Below are 23,101 nucleotides of genomic sequence, written 5' to 3' on the forward strand. Positions count from 1 at the left end.
GTAGCATAAGAAAATAGAGAGGCAAGTGCAATGAGCAACAAAAATAGTTTAGCAAGATTAAAATCTCAAAAGTTAGCAGTTATATAAAGTTATGTACTGTGGCATGAGAAAGTAAACTCGGAGAGAGTCAAATGTATGGGGTCCAGTTTGTTGACCTTGAAATAAATGCAGCTGAAGACATTTTGGTATGCATGTCTGCAGCTTAAGTAGATGCTGGTTCTGAAGCAAAAGTCAAAGCTGGTAAAGTTTTTCAATAGTCTTAAGTCTTTGAAGAGATTTTGCTGACATTTTCCTGCGCACTTTAAAATATTCTGGAGTATACAAAAAGGTGATGGGCGGAATGCTTGAATTATTCTTAGCCACCAGTAGCCACCAGTAATTATTTAGGTCTTATACGAGTACATCGTTATTTTGCACGCCATGCCACCTAAAATTGCACCCAGCCATACGCAAACCAGTCACGACCCTGCTCCAAGTCAGTTATGGTTAAGCCTCACTTTCCTTTAAAAAGCATGTATTGATCGACCAGTGCGACAAGCCCTGATGGTACATGAGGAACCTCTTTTGTGTCACATTGTAGAGAGAGATAGACTGAGAGTATGAGAACCCTGTAAGTAAGATAAGGAAAGAAATAGGATGGGAGATCTCAATGCTAAATTTTTTAATAAAGCCAGCTAGTGCCTCTAAAGCGATTATCAGCTTCTGAAATGTTAAAAAATCTTGGAATGTTGACATGCTCATGGATAAAGGACTGGCATAAAATAACATCAGTACATGTTAATTTACAATTCCCTTCTGAATTACATTTGAAATGCTAAAGTTACATTATTTGCGCCAATCAACATCAATTAGAGGAAATAAAGTGAGACCAGCACAGTGCGAAGCATTTAATGAGTGGGATTCAGCAGCTCAAGATCTGAATACAACAAGTTAAGTAAAGGGAAAAGTAGAGAATCAACTGAAAAGGTAAAGAAAGATATACTGAAATAATAAGGGATGTATAGTGGAAAAATAAATTATAAACACTGAGTACATATCCTTCCAGTTTGGGTCCAGTACACCAGGTACAGAAGAAGAGAAACAAGAAGACTCCCAATGTAACACATATTATCTACCCGTTCACCACTTTATAATAAAAAGAAATAATAATGCAGGGAGACAAACAAATACAATAAAATTACCAATGGGGCGCGTGGCACATTAAGGTCACAAATAAAAGTTAATGAAACAAAATGAGCTAGGGAACTAATACATTTGTCAAAACAGAAAAAATATCTGAATTCATTGAATATAATTGTAACAGGGATTACTTGGAGGGGAACATTGACTCAAAGTCTGATAAAAGCCTGGCTGGAATATACAAATTGTGCAAAGTATGTCCAAGACCAATAGAGCAATGGATTAAAGTGATATTGATGATGGATTAAACCCAGATCAGTTGACTGGAGGTGAGGGCTTGCAATGTTCAACAGTCCGTCCATCATCCACTTTGGTTTTGCTAAAAGTGATATTGCCATAAGATATATACAGAAGACAAAAAGGATACTATGTAAAAGAAAGATCTATTAAATTAGTTACATTATAGCATTAAACAGATATAGAACTTTTTGAACCTTGATAAATATCATGAAATTATCAAATTAATTAAACAGGAAAAAAGACCAAGAGAAAAAACAGAAGGGGCTAGAGAAGGCGAGCACAGAATGGAAAAGGAAGTTGCAAGTAGGGTAAAGGAATTAATAAAAAGATGCCTATTGCGATAAGTCCTACCACAACGGGCAGAGCTGGTAGTATGTACAAGTTTGTGTACATATATTAGGAAAATAATGCCATTAAAGAACATATTGAGAATATAAGACCCGGTTTTATTAAGGCATTTGCCCAACCCAAAATACTCACAGAGTGTTGAGTTGTTGGCCTCAAGAACCGACGGATAAGGTATTCCTGGGAGCAAGATATTGTTCCCATTACCACAAGTAACATGTAGAAATGAAGCCTAAAAGGTGCTAAGCACAAATTGATGGTGACACAATTATGTAGTACACCACAGGGAGATAGAGGTAGGGTCCAAGAAAACAGAGGAAGGGGTATAGGTAAAGGTAGATAGGTACCATCAAACAGTGTTTGCTTTCGATGTGGTCAACTGGGTTACTGATGAAATGAATGTCCCAATGCTGTCTTTGAACCAGCAAGTTCACACCTCCAGTTATTATTCACCACACCTTCAACCGCAAGTCAAATTTTCATGACCACCATCACCACATTACAATCAAATTACTAAGGGTGCACAAAAGCAGAAGACTTCATGATCGCATTGGCACTCCCAGTTAACCAGAAGGGGCCCTTTGTGAAAGGGAAGGTGATAATAAAAGAGGTCTGTCTGGTTGACATAGGAGCTGATATGTCCTCCTAACGAAACAGGATGTGCTCTATGCACCCCTCTCTGGTCAAACTGTGAAGATAGTTGGATTGAAAACACTGAAGGAATAGAAACTATCACTGGAATACTAATTTACACTTTAGGTTCTTTGACAGATAAACACCCTTTTCTACTTAGTAGAAATTGTCCTGTGAAATTTTCCCAAGACAGATTTATTATGCAAATGATTCTGTTTCATTTATTGTATCTAACATGGCGTCTATTTGGAAATCAAGACATTGTCACTGTTTGACAAGCACTAAAGAGCCTGCTAAATATATCAATCAATTCAATTCAAATAAGTCTTTATTTCGACTGGAAGTCATGAAAGACGACATATATATATAAAAACACAACAGAGGTAAAATTAAAATCAGAGCATCAGAACCATTGTGGAACAGGGGCTAATTATTTCATCTACTAGTTTTGCAGAATCTAAGTGATTTTCTCATTTACACTACTACATTGATTCAGTCCATTGATTGTTCCATACACTTTTAGTTAAAACAATATATTTTATAAAACCTGGAACATTACATTTCCAATTATTTACAATTAAACATTTTAAAACAAGATTAAACTGATGGAGTGTTCAGTAATTTTAATTTAATCCTGCGAATTACCCACATCCATTTTAAAAATTGCGCCACGGCGATTACCAGGCTTTCAGAGCCATCAGTTCTTAATATCCTAAGTGCTTCAGTACCTCTTTTGATGCCTTTCTCAATGCATATTGGTCTCAGCCATTTGGAGCGAGGAAGTTTGATCTCAGGACATAAAAAGAGGACATGAGCCATACTTTCTGGTTGCAAGTTGCAGAAGGGGCAAAGGACATCGTTGTTATTTGTTGTCCATTTGCTAGTAACTGTGTTAATTGGGAGAGTTCCTACCCTGTACTGATGGAACAATTTCCTGTCTTCTGGGATAGTAATAACATCCCAGTATAATTCATAGACCGGTGTATGTTTATGCTCCAAAACGTCCCTTGTTTTTGATGGGGCAGTACATGTTTGGAAGTCTCTTTTGAGTTACCATGGCCCAGTAGAGCTCTTTTAGGGTTTTGCGTGATGGGAATGGATTTTGTAATGGATTGTCCCAATGATCCCCCAATCCCATTGCTTTATAGATCAACCTCACTTCCCTGAACCAGGGTATTCTGTTCCCTTTGTCTAAATCTCTGGTTTCTAACAGGGCTTGAGCGTAGTGAGAAAGTTCAGGGGTTGCCCAGATCCTCCGCCAATATGAGACCGATCTAAAGCGTGCAACATCCTGAATTCTCTGACAGCCCAGATCTAGGTAAAGAGGTATCAATGGTGTGGATAAAGGAAGCCTTACCAGGCCCCTCATAAACTTATTCTGAGCTTTTGTCAGGGCCGAGATGTTAAACACCCCCCATAACTGTGTCATATATTTTTAGGGCCGGAGCTATTGGTTGTGTGGGTGAGGATTTCTCTTAGGAGCACTCCTGCCAACTGTGCATGTTTGGTAGTTAAATAATTCAAGTGTGGTTTCCATTCCAATCCAAGATCCCAAAGTAATTCCTAAATAGCTGAAACACTGGGTCTGTTCAAGGAGCTCTCCATTCATTAACACCCTTCCTTTCACAGTCTTATATCTATGCATAACCATAAATTTTGTTTTTGATACATTGATGGTTAAGCCGTGATCTGTGCAAAAGGCCTCAAAACACCCTATTGCTTTCTGGAGCCCTTGTTGTGTTTTGGAAATTAAAAGAGTGTCGTCGGCAAACATCAGCAGGGGTATTGGGACTCCATTTAACTTAGGGGCATCAGTAGGTGAATCTTTGAATTATTCAATAACCCTGTTGATATAAAGTGTAAACAATGTCGGTGCCAAGACACATCCTTGTCTTACTCCTCTCTCAGTACGAAATTTGTCAGTGACCTGGCCAGACTCCCCCCATCTGACCTGTGCATAGTTGTTTTCGTGAAAATTTACTAAGAGGGCTAGAAGTTCCAATGGCATACCTTGCTCCTGGAGTACCCTCCACAGCCTGGTGCGGGGCACTAAATCAAAAGCCGATTTCAAATCGACAAAGGCTGCATAGAGTGTACCTCCCCCTAAAACTACCCATTTCCAGTAAATAGTGGCAAATCTGAAGACCTGGTCCACAGTGCTCGTAAAAGGGCGAAAACTCGCTTGCAATGGCGACATAATCTCCGCATCTTCAATCCAACTCTGAATCCTAAAAAGCACAAGCCTGGCCACCACCTTCTGAATACAGGCTATAAGGCTAATTGGCCTATAGTTTGCAGGGTCTGCACGGTCTCCCTTTTTAAAAATCGGGATTATTTCGGCTCCCTTCCAGATATCTGGAATTGGGGAGCCTTTAGCAATGGCATTTGCTAGTAGCTGGATATACGGTGCCCATACCTCTCTGCCGTGCAGGAAGAGATCCGCTGGTATCATGTCCGGCCCCGGGGCTCTTCCTTTGGGGATAGTGGTCAGAGCATACTCAACGTCTTTCAGGCTAAATTGCAATGGAGTAGTAGTTACACAGTTGGGGGAGATATCTCTACTAACCCCTTTTTCCCAATCCGTATGTGCAAACTGAGTCCTGAAGTGCGATACCCAAACTTCAGGTGCAACAAAATTTTGCGGATGGGCCCTGTGACACCCTTTACCCCATTTGACTAAGTCCCAAAAACTTGCCATGTTTCTCATTTTACTGGCTTCAAAAAGTTCTTCCTAGTATTTTTCATCCCAAGATTTTTTAGCTTTCTGCTGGGTCATTTTGTAATTTCGTCTAGCCTCTTGTATAGAGTCTCTATTTTTCGACCTAATCGCTGCAGCTAATGTCTTATATGCAGCCCTGCAGCTTTTTCCATACCAGGATTCTGGCCTATTTCTATCCTGTCGTCGTGGTCCAGTTACTTTTTTAATAAAATATTCGCTAAGATTTATAAAAAGTGTGGTGTGTATTGGAACAACCTTGGACTTGAAATCTTCATCAGAAGTGCATCCCTCCAGATCTGCAGATGCACTTGCTACTAGCTTGTCCATTTCGGTAATATATTCCTGTTTTAGAAGACACTCAGCCCATTTTAGTCTTCTAGTGGCATTTGTTGGAAAAATATCTATATTAACCGGACAAGCTGTATCTATTTTAGCCTTAGATAGTACTAACTCTAAACTGAGAGGGTCGTGATCACTCTCTATTCTTTTTATAATGGTCATATCACATATTGATGACCAATATTCTAAATTAACTAGGATGTAGTCTATCCGACTGGTGCTCGATCCATTGTCAAAGGTAGGTCTTCCCTCTTTATCTGCATTTGACCTGCCATTTACTGCTCTGAGGCCCTGTTCTAGAGTTAGGGCTTTGAGCTGAAGGGCAACCTGTGTCCACCTTTTTATTGGGGGGATAGTTAATTCAGGGATCTGCCAACTACGGTCTTCAGCCTTAGTTAGTTCAATATCAAATTGATCCAAAGGCTCAAATGAACAATTAAAATCACCGACTACCAATAGGTTTGCCTTGCCATTGAATGTATCCAGGTGTAGGCCCAGCGGAGTGAATGTCTCGGATGGTTTGCCTCCTGGTTTACCCCGGGCGTAGACGTTAAAAAGAATTAAATCTCTAGAAACAGGAGATTCTAGTTTTACAATAAGGATGTCTCCGCAATTTGAATTTATTTGTTTAATTTTATACTTTCCATCCTGCTTTATCCAGGTGGTCAGGCCGCCCATGGGCCTGCCTCTTTTATTTTGTATTGCCGGTATAAAGAAATTCAGATAACCCTGCCTAAACTGGGGTGGCATCTGCCAGGTCTCCTGGAGTATTATTACAGTATACTTATCAATGAAGGTTGACCACTCCGGAGATTCCATTTTATTCTTTAGACCTGCTATGTTCCAGGACACCAATAGTTGGGCCATTTCATTTTTCCTGGAGGACTCATTAGTAATTGGATGCCTCCCTATGTGGGCATTCCTGGAAATGGCTTTCGCCCTAGTGGGTGCAGAATGATTTATTCTGTGTTCTATTCTAGAATTGTTATCTGAGCCTAAAGCCCCCCAGTGTCTACTTGTATCGTACTGTGTTGAACATCAATTCTGTTCCCTTCTCCCCCTGTTCTTTCATTCCTAGGGGTTTTATTGGCCCAGTTATGAATTCCCTTCATCATGATTAGTGAGTCAGATCCTCCAGGCACTTGTTTTTTCCCAACTGTCCTTTTTGTGTGTCAATTCACCCCTTCTAGTCCAGACAGTGAAGCAAAGTAGTTTGATGTAAAAACATCAGATCCTGGAACTCGTACCCCCCTTTCGGGATGAGGCCTTGGGACTTGTGTGTTAATCATCTGATATTGGGGGTAGAAGTATGTTAGGTCCTTGGTAGATATTCCTCCCCTTCCACTCTCCAAGTACCAATCTTTTAAGTACTCGGGAGCCGTACGATCCCTGAAGTTTACAACAACCACATCCCCTGATACATCTTTTGGCCTCTGGCCCACCAAACCCAATCTCCTGACATATAAAATCTCTCCATTTATGTTGAGCGGTAAAGGCCTATTATGTATGAGCCAGTGGACAACCTTGTTTTTGAGTGCACGATACCCTTCTTTCATACCATCTGGTAATTTTGGGACTCCAGTAAGGACTGTAATGTAGGCAGATGATTCAGGTGGTAAGTCTACTCTGCGAAAAATGCCTTGCTTGTGGTTTCCCAGGTTTGCTATTTGGTGCACTATTAATCAGCTTCTTTATTTGTTCTTCCCTCCCTTCTCCAGTTTTTGGGTGTGTACTATTTTGTTTGGGGGGAGATGTGTGGGGTGGCTGGGTCTATGGTATGATGCCATTCCCTGCTCCCTGACTAATGTTTTGCCCATCAGAGATTTGCTTTTGTAAAATGGGTTTTGCTTTAATAGCTGTCAATTCATGTAGAGCTTTAGTGTTTAGTTTAATCTCCTCCTCCAAACTCCCTAGCTGTTCATATATTGTTTCACCCGCTCCAGTAGGGGCAATATAAGAGATCTAATTAAATGTTCGATGTTTCCAAATAATTTTGAGTCAACATCAGGGGCAGGGGATTTTGCCTGAGGTAAATTTGTGACGGAATCTTTAAGAGGGCTTATAACTGTGAGTACCTTTTTAGAGGACTTAGCGCACCTACCCTTTTGCCTATTTCCCCCTCGCTTCCTTTTGTTAGTTTGTAAAGGACCCGGTGAATTTTGAATGCTTGACATGGTGGTTGACTTGGGGTTTGTATCGGTATTAGTATTAGCAAGCACAGGGCTCTCAACATACGAATCATTACAGACACCCTACTGGTGTTGATAGGAGCACTATGGTCTAGTAATTGTGGCGGAATGCCGATATCTTCCAGGGAGACCGTATCTATAAATGTATTTGGGGGGGTGATAGTATGTTGTGTGAGGCCCAACGACGAGCGCTTATTATACAGGAGCTCTATGGATAGGCGGCTTTCCGTGAGGGCAATTTCACGTTCTAGGGCACTCGCCGCCCTACTTATAAATAAATCCAAGGTCCCTTGGACAGACCCTCCCACTGAGGTTTTCTTCCCGGGGCTCATTTTTGCTACCACAAAATTTGATCTAACACTTAGTGCTTTGTATTACAACCCTTAGGTAAGATGATTAACATGGACTATTAAACAATTTTACAGTTTCAAGCTTTTGTCAAAATAACGTGTAATGTCACCTTACTTAGTTCGTACCCGGGTTGGACAGTCTGTCAGTGTCTCATCAAGAATGTTAAGGGGATGGCCCAGCCCAGCCTGTGCAGGCCTTTGACGGCCGTGGACGGCCCGCCCTTTGCCCGAGGCGGGGCTTATGACGATTTTATGCGGCTCCTGGCGCGGTTTGAAGAGGCGCGGGGCGCATGGGATGATGGGAGTTGTGGTCCTGTCCTACGCTCGGCGGCCTTGCAACACGATGACAAGAGGCAGTGAGGCAGCAGGCGGCAAGAAGACCAACCCAGGCCAGCGTCCAACCAAGTCCCAATTTCACAGACGGCAGATCAGTCTTACACAACGGGTCAGCAAACAGTTCCCCATCTGTACCTCTTTAATTCAAGCTTACTCCAGCCGGAATAGCTATTTGTTTAAAGGTCGAGCGACGCTTCGTGTTTCTTATCTCTTGTTTTAGTATCCCTGGCGCAGCTGTCCTTTGGATCGTCAAAGTTGTTTGTGATGCATTCGTCAACGGGCAATTCTTTTAGATTTGTCTCGCACTCCTCAATTTTTTAGCAAGGGCGCCATCATTCCTCAAACTCCGTTTATATCAATCTATTCCTCCTGATTTAGTTGTAATAGTCCCATTTGGAATTGGGGCGAGTGGGGAAAATGAAGTAGACACTATATTAGGGATTTCGCCTGTCACCACAACATTAACAAGTGAGGCCAATACGCAGAGGATACCAGGGTACAGGGTATCTGCAGAAATTGATGAATGTATAATCCCAGTAATACAAGGCCTTTGCCGACAGGAAGTGCTTAAGGAAATAACAGGGAGCCCTTGCAGTACCAATTCGAAAAAACAGAAGGGGTCCTTGTCTCCAGCTTCCCAGTAGTGCCAAATCCTGCTGCCATATCATCTCTTACACCACCCACTGCTACTGGTAATATAACTAAGCTAAGCATTTTTCTCTACAATATTGCACCAAGACAGACAGTACCTCTTTTCATTTCACTTTCAAAATAAATAAAATTGTTATACAAGGTTACTTCCAGAGTATACAGAGTCTCCTTTGAGGAAGTCTGAAATTATTAAAAGACATCAGGCAGTGATAGTTCTTACATATCTTTTTATTTAACAGCTGCCGAGGAACCAAGTGGCAATGTGGACCAGCTAAAAATACAGAAGATTACATGGTTATTTATAGATTACAGTACATATTGTGCATCTTATAAACAGGCAATGAGAGGCAGTTGCTAGGTGAAACAGTAGAAGTTTTCCACTCATTTATCCATTGATCGATCAGAATAAGGGGGCATATTAGCAAAAACCCTGCGTAAAATTATCGCCGTTTTATCGGCCGGAAACAGTCGATAAAACGGCGATAATTTTACATAGGGTTCTTGCTAATATGATCCAAGGTCCTTAGCTATATATAGGCATTCTTTTATGAAATCAGCAAGTGATGCATTGAAACGGTTTGACTTGTACACTTGCGACTTGGTCATTTCTCAAGGCCTTGTGGTTACTGCAAAAGTGCAGACAGTTCAAAGTCACTTAAAGGCCAACGCGCCTTTGTACCTTCTGGAGGCTTGAACCTACTGAGTGTCGCAAAATGGAACTTGAAATAAAATGGATTCCATGCCTGTAATTTTCTCACAAGCTTTATAAAAAGATTTAAATGCACTAGAATTGTCATATGAAAGCATGCTTGTGCAGTATGATGATGATATTTTCCTCACATCTCCCTCAATGTAGGCTTGCATGGAAGAAACTATTACCCTATTTCTTCTCCTAGGACACCAAGGCAAAGTTATCCCTAAGGAATTGCAGTACTGCCAATAAAGTGACTTATCTGGGCTACATATTAAGTAAAGGCTATTGGAAATTATTCCTTAATGGAGTAGCAGCTATTTTTAACTACCTACTTCCAAAAACACAACGGAAATTAAAATATTTTTTGTAATGACTGGCTATTGCCAGTCATTTTGCAATCAATTTTTATTGATTGCAAAACTCTTGCATGTAGTCCCTGAACCTATTCTCTGGAACAATGGCTGTGAATAAGCATCCCTAGAACTAAAAGAGCCCCAAAGCATTACTGATTACAAGACATTTTCTTCTTATTTACTCACAAGAGGAAAGGGTGCATCCTAGTGTAAGAATGCAAACACATGGGTCTCAACATCCCCCTGTAGCATACTATTCCCTTCTTTTAGACTCTTTAACTTCTACAGTGCCATCTTGTTTGTGAACCACGTCAGGAGCAGTAGTTGCTGTGGAGCAGTATGACAGTGCAGTTTTGCAACATCATTTAACTATTTTTGTACCGCATAGCATTGGTGTATTTTTGGCAAAGACACAGCATTTTATGAATGCAAGATTAACACAATATGACTTGGTTGTATTAGCACCAAATATGATAATTAAAAAGTGCGATGTATTGAACCATGCCACCTTTCTGCCTATTGAATGTGAAGCAATGAAAGATGATCATGTTTGTGTTGTAGTATTAAAACATGTAACAAAATGTAGACCAGATTGGAGAGACACTGCTTTATCTGATGTACAAGTTGATTTATTTCTTAATGGTTCCTGTTTACAAGATTCCTTAGGTCCTTTGCAATGGGAATATGTAGGATGCACTGCTCAGCGAGTGTAGAATTCCCAGTATAACCTCAGCAAAACCTGCAGAACTGAGAGTGTTAACAAGAGCTTGACACATTGCACATAGCAGAAGAGTAAACATATATAAAGACATCTAGTATTCTTTCGGTGTAGTGCATGATGTCTGACAATTATGGGAACAACTTGGATCTCACTATGACAGAGCAGACAATAAAGAATGGTAAACAAATAAAGGACCTTCTGCTAGCTCTGCTCTTACTGTACCAAGTGGCAGTAGTGAAGTGGGCTGCTTACACTAGGAAAAATGATTATGTGTTAATAGGCAATGATAAAGCAGATAGAGCACCAAAAAATCCAACATGGTCTGCAACAGTGTTTTCCTACAGTCTTTATTAACAAACGAGAAAAATACCAGTTCATTGTGACCTAATCCAGCTCAATTACATCTTACAGTGAATGCATAAGAGAAAGAATGATGGAAAAGGGGAAGATGCATACACAATGAGAAAGGACTGTAGATGTGTGTATGTGGAAAAGTAGCATTGTCAGATAAGGTCTTACCCTTGATTGTTTAACTGTTTCATTAAATGTCACAAGTTGGCAGAGATGGGAACATTAGATATCAGTACCATAAAGGATTCCTCAACAGCTGATAGATTGTGCAAGACATGCAGAGAATGTAGTACATACACAATGCAGGAAATAGGTGACCCACAGAACAAGGACTCTTCTGTTCCAGTGACAATTTCAACACTTACAGATGGATATCATCAAGATGCCTCCTTGCAATAAATGTAGGTACATGCTGGTGATAGTTTGCCTATTTTCCTAATGGGTGGATGCATAATTAGACCACATGATGCAATAACATTGTCTAAATGCTTTCTGAAAGAATTAATACCATGATTTGTAGTGTCAACCAACCAACTTTCAGACAATGGCACACACTTCAGGGGCCATTTATGTGGCTGGATCAGAAAGCGCTGGGGGTGTTGCTCAGCGTATATTGTGTCTACCATCCATAAGCAGTGGACACAGTGGAGACAAGAAAGAGTGCGTTTAAAGCAAAGCTGTCTAAAGTATGTGCTTCGACACACCTAAAATGGGTAGATCCTTTACCATTGGTTTGATGAGAAAGAGAAACACACGAGACAGAGTGACAAAGTTCATGACATCTTTATGGAGCGTCCAATGCCTGTACCTGATCATACTGACACTTTGACAAGTTTGGCTATTGCTTAGGAGAGAAGCCAGTTACTGATTGATTTTTGCCTTCTAGGATTTAGCAGGTGGTCAGCAAGCTCCCTTGTTTCTATTTATTTATTTACTAGCAGCCCATCCCAACATTGTCCGGGTATGAAATAGAATGTGTGTAATGTGTGTATTTGTCAAGGGCAATTTATTTTAAAATCTCGCGGTAGACAAAATGTTTTGTTTCATTAGAATAGGGACAGAGAAGGCCCAGCTGCAGCCCTGGTTCATGTTAGCAGGCGCGTGTAATTGGTGTAGTGATCCGCCGCCTGAGCCCGGCTACAACCCTGGTTGATGTTAGTAGGCACGTGTAATGTCATTGAATGAGAGGGTTATCAGCCGCGGGTAAATCCGTTTAATGAGAGAGTTGAGTGACAGCGAGTAGGAGAGGCTGCAGTAATTGTCCCCGCAGACACGCTCATTTGCGTGTTCCCCTGCTTGAGGCCCAGATGCAGGCCTGTTTGATGTTAGCAGGCGCGTGTTCCCCCGCGTGAGGCCCAGCTGCAGCCCTGGTTGATGTTATCAGGTGCGTGTAATTTGTGTACTGATCCGCCGCCTGAGCGCGGCTAGAGCCCTGGTTGATGGTAGCAGGCGTGTGTAATTTCGTTGAATGAGAGAGTTCAGTAACAGCACGCAGGAAAGGCTGCAGTAACGTTACTTACCAGGCCTCTAGGTGAACTCGTTTGTCATGCCCCCAGCACACGGCCACAGCAGACGATCTTCTGATTAATGTACGACCCACATGGCATGAAGGGCGGAACGTAGCACACGCCCCCAGCGTTTCTCACGCCCCCAGCGTGCCCCTTGATGCGGCGCAATTGCGTTCACATGGCATGAAGGCCGGACACACGCCCCCAGCATTTCTCACGCCCCCAGCGTGTCACGCCCCCCGCGTGCCCTTTGATGCTGCGCAGCAACGTAATTGGTGCTTGTATGTATGACTCTCATGTCATGAAGGGCGGACACATGCCCCCAGCGTTTGTCACGCCCCCAGCATTTGTCACGCCCCCGGCACATGCCCACAGCCCACGATGTGATGGTCATACCACACGCCCCCAGCATTAGTCACGCCCCCAGTCCACGCCCACAGCACAACGCAGACACGCCCACAAGGGACTACTTTGCTGGCACGGTTCCTTTACCTTTTAAATGTATAGAGGAGTTGGCCTAACGGCTAAGGCGCTAGACCTCCGACCTGGGGATCTGGGTTCGAGTCTTTGTAACAACGCCAAACATACTGTGATTCTGGGCAAATCACTTAATCTCCCCGCGCCTAACAAAAATGAATGTGTGTCCTCATGTAACGTAACTGGTGCTATGTAAAGCGCTCTGATACCTGATTCAGTTCGGGTCAAGTTCGCGCTATATAAAACTCTGCACAAAAGAAAACAATATATGGTGGCCGGCTGCATAGCCTATGTCCTTCTGCTGCAACTGCCCTTTCCAACGCTGTATTGGGTGTTGTGATTGGTGCTGTGGTTACTGAGATTGCCCTCCTCAAAGTTTTGGGATCTCTTTATAATATTAGTATGGATTTATTTTGAAGCTTGTAAAGCGTGCGGCTACCCCCAACGGGGGTGTCCCGGCGCTACGGACAAAAGCAATGGGAAGGTCAGGAGCGGTTAGAGTTTGGAAAACAGCCAGGTTTTCAAATTGCTTCGAAACAGTGTTTCAGATGTAATCAGCCGTAGGCCCATTGGAAGGCTGTTCCACAGTTTTTCAGTCACCACAGCAAAGGCTCTACCCCCGTTCTAGACCGGCGAAAGCGAGGGGAGTAGAGGAGGCAAAGATGATTAGAACTGAGAGCTCGGGTTGACTGAACGGGCTTAAGCCTATTTCTAAGATAAGCAGGGCCACGGCCATTAAGGGCCCTAAAGGCCAAGACCAATGCTTTGAATTGGCAGCTAGTGCAGTTTCATCAGGTAAGGGGTGATGGAATGGCGATAAGGGATGTTGCATATCAGCCTAGCTGCGGTATTCTGCACAATCTGCAATCGCTTAATCAAATAAGCTGGAGTTCCCACATACAAGCTGTTGGAATAATCTAGATATGAAGTGATTAAGGCATGTATGACGGTCCTGCGCGAATCTAGGGGAAGAAAAGGTAGAATTTTCCTAATCATGCGGAGTTTACCGAAGCAAGCTGAGGTGACTTTATTAATTTGAGTCTTACAGGACAGGTCGTTGTCAAATAGAAAGCCCAAATTACGAGCTGATTTGACTGATACCGGAGGGGGGTTAAGCTCCGATGGCCACCACAATAAAGAAGTAGGTGGAGTGCTTTGATTGAAAAATAAGACCTCGGTCTTATCTGTATTGAGCTTGAGGGTGTTAGAAGTCATCCAAGAGTAGATGTCAATAAGGCAGCGTCTAAAGTTGGCCAGGCTGCCGTCAGAGTGATCTCTAAAGGAAAACACAAGCTGAGTATCATCAGCGTAAGAGATCACTCTGACCTGCCACGATTCGACTACTTCTGCCAGAGGATTCAACTCCCACAGAAAATGTCTGATCCTGATAAAAGACCATTGCATGCTTTTTTCCAATGTTTAATATTGCCTCTATTTCATTCCAATTTTTCCAGTCTACTTCCAAGAAATCCCCTATTTTACCATATCCATGGCTCAACCGTTTGAGCATACTAGTCATATCTATCAAAGGATCTGTCCCTATATAAATATCTGATACGACTATAGCTCCATTGTTGTTAGGGATTGCATAATGTTGATACATTTGTCGTTTACACTTAAAACTGCATTGTAGTGTTTTATATCAAACCTTTTTAGGGGTTTTCGTTAGACGCATAAAATCAATAGTTTCACATTCTTGATGAATTAGATGTAAAAAAATGTATCATACTTATTGCCATTTAAAAAAACGTTTGGTTGATCTATATGTAGTGTGTGCAAAATTTGCAAAACAGCCGGCCATATTATCAAGAAAGGGCGATACAATATCGCCGCTTTTATCGGCAGGAAACTGCCGCTAAAGCGGCAATAATGGGCTTGGAATTCCCATAGGAGCCCAGATTCTGGTATTAACCTGGGCTTCTATGGGAATTCACAAGGGCATATGATCAAGCCCATTATCGCTGCTTTAATGGCAGTTTCCCGCCGATAAAAGCGGCCATAATGTATCGCCCTTTCTTGATAATATGGCCCAATATTCTTTCAAATCAGGAAGGGCTATACCTCCTTCATCGCTTGGTCTGGACAGAATGCCTATAGCTAGTCTTGATACCTTGTTTGCCCAAAGAAAGGTAGAAAACAAACCTTGCATTTCTTTAAAAAAATGTCATTTGCATTGCGTTAGGAATAGCTAAAATAGAAAATTCTATGCAGGTATAGAGCAGATAACCAATACTACAAAAGTAGCACAAAAATGGCACTCAAAAAAGGTCTCCAAATATCGACTTGGGCTTGAGATCAGATTAATAAATGTAACTTCACCCTATTGAAAGCAGCCAATTTACGACGAATACAATATCATACTAAGGGTTTCTAATGATTCTGATGCGGGTTGGAAATGCTTCTCGACCGTATCGGGTTGGAAATGGTTTCTGACCCACTTGAATCGGGAGAGTCTGACCGACCAAGTACGATGCATCCGGATGCTTCCAGATACAATTTGGTTGGACTCCCATTGACTTCAATGGGAGCACATGTTCCTAACCGCATCATAATTGGGCACTGGGTCGCTCCCAATCCTATTTGGAAGGAGCAAATGCCATTAGGAGGCCTTCCTAACCGCATCAGATTCAGGCCCTGTGTGGGAATGCTTTCCAACCCGCATCAAAATCAGCCCCTAAATGTCTTTTATATAGAACCCCAAACTTTCTCCATAAAATAAATCCCCAGATTTTTGCTAACTGTTCTCGTTGTAATATGGAAGGAGGTGGGAACTGGACACATATTGTATGGAGTTGCTCAAGGTTAAGCAGATTCTGGGGCGATATTAATCAATAGTGTGCTAACAAACTGAAAGTCCAGCAGCCGCTAGATGTCAGACTGTTGTCTTTGGATATTCACCTGATCTGACAGCTGTTTTATGGCAAAAAAGCGATTTTAAATAGTGATTTTATTAAAGCGATCGCTAATACTTCAGAGGTGGCGGAAAGATGATATTCCTACTTTTCAGCATTTACATTGTAAATTGAATAAGATTAAGGAATCAGAAAAAAAATATGCTTTAAGATACGGTTCGTACAGCAAGTGTGTGAAAGTATGGGCACCATTGGATTAATGGCACTTCGAATGTTCTTTTTTTATAAAAAAAGGGTGGTGAAATATGTATGTAATAAAATTCGAAGGGTTTCATCTGTATCCTTGCTCTATTCACTTTACTTTAACCGCATGCGTGCGGGCGGAATTCCGCTCATACGCTGAGATTTTTCAAAGCGCACTTTACGTGACGAGCTGGGCTCGTCATCAGCGTAGCAGGAGGCTACCTCATGACGAGCCCAGCTCGTCATCAGCGTCGAAGGGGTTAAGTGTTCTAGACGTACTTGGTTGATATGGAGTAATGCTTAAGGATTGGACATTTTACACCTGTTAGAATGATCTGGAATGTGCAATATTTGATTATCTTTTCCTTTTCTGGGTGTTTTTAGCTGTTAATGTGCTAGTCTAATAATGTATTATGTATTATGGTATTAATGAACTATTCCAAATTAAAACAAATAATATTAATAAAGAAGTTTGGCTATTGCTGAGGCAACTAAAGAGTATTTTGTCCAGCCCACTAATGCTTTTCATTGCATTGACAGGTTGGACAGGTCTTGCCCACAGCACCCACAGGCCCAGGTCACTTATAACAGACAGGTGATTGGGTTTATGTTAAGACCTTTGCATCACACAATTGTTTGTAGGCATGCCGAAAGGGCCTTACCGAGTCTTAGTAGTCCTATCACCAGCTGTGAAGTGTGCTGGTCTGTCTTCTAAAATTCATGCTTCACACACAAAAGTAACTGGGTATAACCTAAGACTTAGAAAGCCTTCTAGCACCCACCCAACAGTCAGATAGGCAGCGTTCAGTTTGTATGAACATATTGATGCCCTCTCAATCATGGATGTGAAGCATTGTGATATACAGAATAACAGCTGGACTATTTGTTCCATTTGTACTATGAGGACTCAATCATTGGTCAATGCTGTTGCTGGACCTAAGAACAAGTCTAAAAGTGAAGAACACTGGATTGCAAGACAACAGAAATGTTTTTATTGAAACAATGCAAGTTTATGTAGATTCCCAAAATGGGTCAGATTATTATGCTTGTGCTCATTTACCTTCCATTACAAAACAGTTGCCATATTTGTAGGCACCATTGTCATTATTATTGTCCTGAATGATTATTCCAAGGATACTGAATAGTGACACACTTTTTCCCGTATCAGATAATAAAACTTTACCAACTCCCTTTCACTGAATCACAAGCGCCGGGAAACCCTTTGTTGGGTAGCTGTTTGCGCTATACAAACTAAACAAATAAAAAATAAAAATGTATTGTATTATTGACTATTAAGTCATCACATCTTTTTGGATTTTGCCCACTATTGTGCGAATGTCAGAGAAGGACAATAGGGAAGAAAAGTTGAAATATATGTGGCAGGGAGTTGCATCTCTCTTATAGGCTGAGGTGGGATTTTTGTACATGTAATAGACACCATGCAATCACCATTGTGTTTTTTTACTAATTGAAAATTGTCTTTACAAACAAAAAAATGTGCAAATATTTTACTTCTCCCTGCAGTGCCCATCAACCCACCATTGAAAGGATACAAAGGATTATAGTTTGTATGAAGTTCACAAGCCCTTTGCTTTCTTCCTCCACAATCGCAGGGAACTTACTATAATAGCATAGAGTGAAGTGTTATAGACTGGTGTAGAGTTGAGTGGAGTAGAGTGGAATAGACAAGAGTGGAGTGTCATAGAGCGGAATGGCATACAGTATTATGGCATAGACTGGAGTGGCGTACAGTGGAGTGCCATGGAATTCGCATAGGGTAGAATACCACAGAGTGGAGTGGTGTAGAGTGGGATAGATTTGAGTGGTGTAGAGTGGAATACCATAGAGTAGAGTGGCATAGAGTTGATAAACGTACACCGGAGTGGTGGACAGTGGAATGGCAAACAGTGGTATAGAGTCCAATGGCATGCATTGGCATAGTGTAGAGTCAAGTGGAGTATATTGCAATGGTGTAGAGCGGATTTGTGTACAGTAGAGTGGAGTGGTGTAGAGTGGAATACCATACACTGGAGTGCCGTAGAGTGGATTGGCATAGAGTAGATTAGTGTAGAGTGGAGTTGAATTAAAGGGAATAACGTTGAGTCAAGTGGTATTTAGTGGAATGACATTGAGTGGATTGGCATTCAGTAGAGTGGGGTAGATTTGAGTGATGTAAAGTGGACTAGCGTAGAGTGGAGTGAAGTACAGTGAAGTGATGTAAAGTGTAGTGGTGTACAGTGATAGAGTACAGTGGAGTGGGGTAGAGTGGCGAGGGGTAAAGTGGAGCAGAATACTGTAGAGTGGAGTAGCATAGAGTGAACTAGCATAGGGTGGAGTTGAGTAGAGTGGCGTGGGGTAGAGTGGAGCGGAATACTGTAGAGTGGAGTAGCATAGAGTGAAATACCACAGAGAGGAGTGGCGTAGAGTGGTGTAGACTGGAAATAGAATAGAGTGGAGTGGCGTGGGGTAGTGTAGATTGAAATGACTTAGAGTGGAGTGGCATATAGTGGATTAGCATAGAGTAGAATGGTGTAGAGTGGGGGCTGGCATAGAGTAGAAGGGCAAAGAGATGAAGAGTGTAGAGCAGCGTGGCATAGAGTGGAGTGGTGTAGAGTGGAATAGCATAGAGTGGATTGGCATCAAGTGGAATGGGGTAGAGTGGAATAGTGTAGCATGGAATTGTGTAGAGTGGAGTGTAGCAGAGTGGAGTGGCACACCGTAAAGTGGGGTTGGGCGGAGTAGTGTAGAGTAGCATAGCATAGAGTGAAGTGGTGGTAGAGTGAAGTGGCATGGAGTGGAATGGGGTAGAGTGGAATAACGTAGAGGGAAGGGTATTAGAGTGTAGTGGCGTAGAGTACAATGCCATAGAATGGAATAGATTAAAGTGGAGTGGCGTAAAGTGGAGTGGAGCAGACTGGAATCCAGTAGACTGGCATCAAGTCAAGCGGTGTACAGTGGAATAGCATGGAGTGGAGTGGCTCACAACTCGAGTGTCGAATAGCCTAGAGTGGAGTGGCATATACTGAAGAGGCGTAGAGTAGAGTGTCATACATTGAAGTGGCATACAGTGGCGTGGGCTAGAGTAGAGTGGTGTAGAATGCAGTGGCATAGAATGGAATTGGGTTATCTGGAGTGGCACGAAGGAGAGTTGTGTAGATCAGAGTGGTGTACACTAGAGTGGTGTATACAGTGGTTCATACAGTGGAATATTGTAGAGTGGACTTGGGTACAGGACTGACAGAGTGGAATACCGTAGATGGGAGTGGCGTAGAGTGGCATGGAGTCAAGTGGCGTAAAGTGGAAAATCATAGAGTGGAGTGGCGCAGAGTGGACTGGAATAGAATGGAGTGGCATACAGTAGAGTGGCGTAGACTTTAATGGTGCAGAGTTGAATAGCATAGACTGGAGTGGTGTAGAGTCGAGTAGCATAAAGTCGAGTGGCATATAGTGGATTGGCATAGAGTGGTGTGGTGTAGAGTGGAGTGGCATACAGTGGAGGGGCATACAGCTGAGTGGTGTATAGTGGAAGGGTGTAGAGTGGAATCTCATAGACTGGAGTGGCGTAGAGTGGCACAAGGCAGAATAGCATAAAATAGAGTGGCATAGCGTTGAATAGCATATAGTAGAGTGGTGTTGAGTGGACAGCAGTGGAGCAGAAGAGCATACGGTGGAGTGGCATAGAGTGGAGTGGTGTAAAGTGGAGTGGTGTACAGTGGAGTGGGGCACAGCGGCATAGATTTGAGTGGCACATAATGGAATAGCGTAAAGTGGAGTAGCGTAGAGTGAAGTGGCATGCAGTAGAGTACCTTAGAGTTAAGTGGCGTAAAGTCAAATAGTTTGGAGTGGAGTGGCATACAGTGGAATGCAGTGGCTTAGAATGGAGTGACACAGAGTGGAGTGGTGTAAAGTGGAGTGGCGCAGAGTGGCACATGGTAGAATAGCATAGAATAGAGTGGCATAGCGTTGAATAGCATATAGTGGAGTGGCATCAAGTGGAGTGGTGTTGAGTGGTCAGCAGTAGAGTGGAATAGCATATGGTGGAGTTGCATAGAGTGGAGTGGTGTAAAGCGGAGTGGTGTACAGTGGAGTGGCATAGAGTGGAGTGGTGACAGTGAATTAGTGTAGAGTGGATTGGCATAGAATGGAGTGGTGTACAGTAGAGTACCGTAGAGCTGAGTGGCATAAAGTCAAATAGCTCAGAGCCGATTGGCATACAGTGGAATGCAGTGGCATAGTATGGAGTGACATAGAGTGCAGTGGTGTAAAGTGGGGTGGCATAGAGTGGACTAGCCTAGAGAGGAGTAGTGTACAGTGGAGTGGCATTGAGTGAAGTGGCATAGAGTGGGGTAGAGTGGAGTGGCTTTGAGTGCAGTGGCGTAGAGTGGAATAACGTACAATGGAGTGGCATTGAGTAGAGTGACAAAGAGTGGTGTGGTCTATAATGGAGTGGCATTGAGTGGAATAGCATAGAGTAAAGTGGCGTAGAGTGAAGTAGAGTAAAATAGCATAAAGTGGAGTGGCTTAGAGTGGATTGGCATTCAATGGAGTGGCATACAGTGGAGTGCCATCGAATGCCATTCCATTAAGAGGAATAGGGTACACTGGAGTGGTGCACAATTTAGTGGAGTACAGTAGAGTGGAACAGAGCAGAGTGGCATTGAGCGGAATAGCGCCGCGTGGAGTGGTGTTGAGTGCTGTGGCAGTGGGAGGAGTGGAGTAGATTGGGATAGCGAATAGTGGAGTGGAATAGAGTAGAGCGGCATAAAGTGAAGTGGCATACAGTGAAATAGTGTAGGGTGGAATGGCATAGAGTGAAGTGGTGTAGAATGGAACGCAATAGAGAGAATTGGGGTATTGTGGAATTGATTTGCGTTGTGTATAACAGAGTACCATAGAGTGGAGTGACGTACATTTGACTAGTGTGGAGTGGCACACTGTGGAATGGAGTGGCGTTGAATGGAGTGACACTGAGTGGAGTGGCATAGAGTGAAATAACCTAGAGTGGAGCAGGGTACAGTGGAATGGCATTGAGTTAAGTGGCATGGAGTGGGGTAGAGTGGAGTGGCATAGAGTACAGTGGAGTGGTATAGAGTGGAATAGCACAGAGGAGTGTGGCGTAAAGTGGAATAGCATTGGGGGAGTGGAATAGAGTGGATTGCCATTTGGTGTAGAGTATCGTGGGATAGAATGTCAATGCTTTGAGTGGAATAGGGTAGACTGGAGTGGTGCAGAGTAGCGCACAGTTTAGTGGAGTACAGTAGAGTGGAATAGAGTTCAGTGGCATTGAGTGGAATAGTAGTGTGGAGTGGCGTACAGTGCAGTGGCTTTGAGTGGAGCAGAGTGGAATACTGTACAGTAGAGTGGAATAGAGTAGAGTGGAGCAAAGTGGAGTGGTGCACAATGGATTAGTATAGAGTGGAATGCCATAGTGTGAAATACTATAGAGTGAAATGGCATAGAGTGGCGTAGACTAGAAATAGTGTGCAGTGGTGTTAAATTGAATAGCATAGAGTGGAATGGCATAGAGTGAAGTGACATAAACTGGAGTGGCTTGGAGTGGAATTGCATAGAATGAAGTGGGGTAGATTGGAGCAGTGTAGATTGGAGCAGGCCCCAGGTCCAGCTCTCCCGCTGGTGCTGCAATGCTCTGCTTCTTCCCTGTCTCTCTGAGTGCTTTCTCCTGCTTTTACCTCATTTTACTGCTTTCTCCTTCCTCCTATGTTCAACATTTACGGCATAATCTGGCTTCAGAGCCTGTTACAGAACTGAGGAGGCTATGGTAGACGTTGCTGAAGCCATTTTGGAAACTTTAGATTCAGGAGGCAGGGCAGCTCTGATTCTGTTAGACATGTCGACTGCGTTCGACACTGTGCCACACTCCCTGCTCCTGGATCGTCTCCAAGAAATTGGAGTATCTGCATCTGCTTGGAGGTAGCTGAATTCCTTTCTTGAGGACAGAGCACAACAAATCTAGATCCCTCCTTTTTCATCCTCCCCCCAGAAAATGACCACAGGAGTGTTGCAGGGTCCATACTGAGCCCTTTACTCTTTAAAATGTACGTATCTCCCCTGATCCAGATGGCTGAGGAGCTCAGTGCCAAAATCATTGCATATGCTGATGATACCAAGCTCCTTTTCACATGGAAGAAAAATGACTCCTCCTCCTCCCTAGTTAAATCTTGCCTGTCAGCTGTCTTCCATGGGTTGCCGATGCCCAGGTAAAATGTAATGAGGAAAAAATCGAGATTTTTCTTTTGGGAACTTCCCCCCACTGTTGCAGAAGTCCTTCTGGTCCGAAGAATCTCCCATGCCAACATCTGAGGGTCAACTCACGAAAAATGTTGGGATCTGGTTTGACGAGAAGCTGAGCTTCACCACTCAAATTATGAAGCTTACTTGTTTATGCTTTTGCACACTGAAATCCCTAAAAAGGTTCCTCCCTCTTTGCCCCATCTCGGCAAGGGACACTTTCCCAGGAGCGCTGGTATCCTCATGCCTTGAATATGGCAATGCCTTGTACGCTAGTCTGCCCGGCTATTTAATGAATAAACTTCAGGTGATGCAGAACGCAACGGCCAGAACTCTTCTTAATATTCCTGTAAAGACCAGCGTGAGACAACATCTGCGTAACCTGTATTGGCTTCCGGTGATTGAGAGGGTAAAGTTAAAATCCTCGGTCTTGGCACATGCAGCTCTCTATTGACTAGGCCCTGTATGCTTGAGAAAAGCACTTCAGGTTCTATGTCCCACCCAGACAGCTTTGCCCAGCCACGCTGCTTCTTGCCCATGTCCAGAGATTTCGCCTTAAGAGGGTAGTAGGAAGCTCTCTTGCTTTCAGAGGGGTTGTGGCCTGGAACCTTCTCCCCCAAGACCTCCGCAGCATTCCGGATCCTAAGCTTTTTAGGAAAACGCTTAAGACCT

The 23,101-nt window shown here is 42.9% G+C and overlaps 2 long non-coding RNA genes across 2 annotated transcripts in view; one reads left to right on the forward strand and one right to left on the reverse strand.

The window, feature by feature from the left end:
* The window catches only part of LOC144819499 (uncharacterized), a 203,520-nt gene extending 195,284 nt beyond the window's left edge, over window positions 1-8,236 (reverse strand). Inside the window, exon 1 of the long non-coding RNA XR_013607411.1 lies at window positions 8,110-8,236. This is a non-coding gene — a long non-coding RNA (uncharacterized LOC144819499). The remainder of the gene's footprint in view (window positions 1-8,109) is intronic.
* Window positions 8,237-8,313: 77 nt separating this feature from the next.
* The window catches only part of LOC144819501 (uncharacterized), a 191,844-nt gene continuing 177,056 nt past the window's right edge, over window positions 8,314-23,101 (forward strand). The window contains exon 1 of the long non-coding RNA XR_013607412.1: window positions 8,314-8,439. This is a non-coding gene — a long non-coding RNA (uncharacterized LOC144819501). The remainder of the gene's footprint in view (window positions 8,440-23,101) is intronic.

This window comes from Lissotriton helveticus, chromosome 2_1 (genome assembly GCF_964261635.1).
Source record: "Lissotriton helveticus chromosome 2_1, aLisHel1.1, whole genome shotgun sequence".
NCBI lineage: Eukaryota > Metazoa > Chordata > Amphibia > Caudata > Salamandridae > Lissotriton > Lissotriton helveticus.